This window comes from Phyllostomus hastatus, unplaced genomic scaffold (genome assembly GCF_019186645.2).
Source record: "Phyllostomus hastatus isolate PE091 unplaced genomic scaffold, TTU_PhHast_1.1 phas_scaffold_46, whole genome shotgun sequence".
In the NCBI taxonomy this organism is placed as follows: domain Eukaryota; kingdom Metazoa; phylum Chordata; class Mammalia; order Chiroptera; family Phyllostomidae; genus Phyllostomus; species Phyllostomus hastatus.
In genome coordinates, this window is record NW_025334032.1 from 12,914,019 (window position 1) to 12,917,578 (window position 3,560).

A 3,560-nucleotide genomic window follows, 5' to 3' on the forward strand; every position below is an offset into this window, starting at 1 on the left:
TCTGAGAAGGAATAATGCTGCTTGCTCAACCCTCTGCCAGTTTCAGTCACTTCCTCTGCCGCCCACAAGCAAATTGGGCCCTTCTGGTGCTGATTCCTGGGTGGGCAGTTTTGTGTATGTTCTAGGACCCTGTGGACCTCTACAACGAACTTTCTTGTGAGGCTGAGAGTTTCTCTTGCTGCTTCAACCTCCACAGGTTTTTTCAGTCAGAGGTTTTCAGGTTTTATTTCCCCGTGCTGGAACCCTGGGTTGCTTGGTCTGTCTCTCTCCCCAGTTGTTCCTCCCAGTTTATCCACATGCAAATGTGGGACCACCCACTCTACCAGCTGCCACCTGCCCTGATCTTCCAGCTGCCACCTTGCTGTGAGTCCTCTCTGCCCCGGCTGCTTATCCCCCCGGCTGTCTTGATGAATATTTCTTCTTTAACCCCTTGGTTGTTGAACTTCCACACAGTTCAATTTTCTGGCAGTTCTTGTTGTTTTTTGTTTTTAAATTTGTTGTTGTCTTCCTTCTTTTGATTATGTGAGTAGGAACAATTTATCTACCTATGCCTCCATCTTGGCTGTAAGTCAGGGTTCACTCTTAGTGTTGTACATTCTTTAGGTTTAGACAAATGTATAAGGACATGTATCCATCATCACAGTATCATGCAGAGCATTTTCACTGCCCTAAAAATCTTCTGTGCTCCATGTATTCATCCTTCTCTTTCCATCTCTTGCAACCACTGATCTTTTGATTGCTTCCATAGTTTGACCTTCTCCAGAATGTCATATAGTTGGAATCATACAGTATGTAGTCTTTTCAGTTAGGCTTCTTTTACTTAGCAACATGTACTTAAGTTTCTGCCATGTCTTTTCATGCTTAATGGCTTTTTTCTTTTTAGTAGAGAATAATATTCCATTGTCTGGTGTACCTCATTTTTTTCTCCATTCACCTATTGAAGGACATTTTGGTAGCTTCCAAGTTTTGTCATTACTAAGCTTCTAGAAACATCTGTGTGCAGATTTTTGTGTGGATATAGTTTTCAAGTGCTTTGGGTTAAAGTTCAACTTCTCAATTATTTCTTTAGAAAACTGTGCCTGTGGTTTTATATCTAAAATGCCATTGCCAAGCTCTGGGTAATCAAGGTTTTCTCCTTTTTATCTTCTAGAAGTTTTATAGTGCATTTATATGAACTATAGTGCATTTATATGAACTATGTGATCCATTTGAGTTAGGTATTGTAAAAGATATAATGTCTGGGTCTAGAACAGGGGTGTCAAACTCATTTTCACTGGGGGCCACATCAGCCTCAAGGTTGCCTTCAAAGGGCCAAATGTAATTTTAGGACTGTGTAAATGTAACTACTCCTTAACTAGGGGCAAGGAGCTCGGTGCTGCCACTGGGTAGAAACAAGGTGCTGGTCCAGATAAAACAAGGTAGAGGGCTAGATTCAGCCCTTGGGCCTTGTGTTTGCCATCTGTGGTCTAGAATAATTATATTGTATGTGGATGTCTAGTCATTCCAGCACAATTTGTTGAAAAGTCAGTCATTCCTCCATTACATTGCAGTTTACTATATTTATGTGGGTCTATTCCTGGGCTCTCTATTATGTTCCATTGACCATTTTGTCTATTCTTTCACCAGCACCAAAAATCTTGATTACTCTGGCTTTATAGTAAGTCTTGAAATTGGATAATGACAGTCCTCCAACTCTGTTCTCTTTCAATATCATGTTGGCTATTCTGGATCTATTGCCTCTTCATATAAGTTCAGTTTGAAAAGAGCTTGTCAGACCAAATCTCCAGAATTAAGAGATGGTTTATTTTAGGTCTAAATAAAATCTTATTGATTATACCACCAACAAAAATAAACAATAAATTCCACTTTGTCTCACCTTATGTTAATGCTATTTATGTTTGCAATGTCTTTGCCTTAGGAATATCAAGAACTGTAAGCTCTGCAATACAGGAAGTGCCTATTCAGTTTATTCCCTACTGTTTAAGCCCAACTTTTAAAAAATTTTATGAATTGTTTTGAGGAAATCAAATAAAAGCTCTTTTTGCTTTGAATATGTTAAAGTGAATAGGAGAGGAAATGGTTAATGAATTATCTTTACAAGCATCCTTTTTCCTATTTGCAGAGAAAATATTTTTATTGAAAAATAAAATTCTCATATTCCCAGTTATGTCAGTGGCCATCTCAGTTCCTCATCTGTTTTGCTTTGTTGTACTCTGCCCCCAGATATTTCTTCATTCTCTCTGGACTCAGGGGCAAAAACAGTCCCCTCTGCTCTCTGATATGCACTGAGGCTTCTTCCTCACCAGCCCATTTTCTTCCTTGAACTTTCTCCCTGTTTCCTAAAGAGCACTCATCCTTACTGGAGTTCACATTATCAACACCATAGTATAGTGTTTGATTAAGTATATTCATGTAGAACACCAACACAGAAGTTTATAAGCAAATTATACCCCTTAAATTCTTGCTGATTTGAGCCTGTGTAGTGTCTGAATAATAGAAAGTAAATTATAACATGTATTAAGTATGTAGCATGTGCTCAGCTATGTGCCAAATCTCTTGGAGCATGGCCTCTCCTGCTCCTTATAACAATTCTCTAGGGGTGTAGTTGTGAGAGGAGGAGAAACTGAGGCTAAAGAAGGCAAAGAAACTGTCTCTGGTGGCAGGATAGTTGACAAGTTAGGACTGCAGGAGCTGGTCTGACTGGAAAGTCCCTACTCTTAACCAAAACAATGTGTTCAAGCCATTTTTAATATTGTCATACAGCAGGTCTCCTCCTGTAGTTTTCAGTTTGAGAAATGGAATGTTTGACTCCACTCAGTGAGTCAGCAGCATCCACGAATGTCACTTTTTGATGAAATCCTCCCTGTAAGCCCCATGTTATTCCATGAGAAGCAAAGAAATACACCATTCTTTCACAGACAGGAAACACAGATATTTTCACAGCACATTGCAGTTTGGGAAAATACCTTGAAATATCATTGCCACTCATCACTACTTCTGGATTTCATGCAGGTCTTGCTACTTAATAAATGAATAAAGGGCACTGGTACAATTATTCTAATATTTTGATAACTGTATTTCAAGATATTTGGTTTCCAGTGATAGTTCTGTTTCACTATAATTAGTTTCTTAGGTGTCCTATGGTTTTTATATTATGGTTTCTTAAATACTGTTCTTAGAAGGGGTGCATGGGCTTCAGCAGATTACTAGAGGAGTCTTTGGTTCAAAAATTGGTTGAGAACTGTTTTACTGCCTGTTTTGTGTACAGAAATCATTCCTCCTCAGCTGTGAAGCAATCTTCTTAGGAAAGGGCAACTAGCTTCTTCACTGAGACAAGTGTGTGTCACATAGATGAGGTGAGCCTTTGCAGATGGAGGGTGGGGCCTGGCCAGGTCTGGAATCAGGTAGGTCTCACCTGGGAGGTAGGTCTCAGGTAAGTCCTACCAGGGCTGAGTTAGCTGGAGGCTGGTTTGCTGTATAGAAGGTCCTGGGAGCACTAGTTAAGGAGCAGTCCTATCCCATTTACAGCCCCCCAGGCTCCTCAACATTTCTCTTTAATT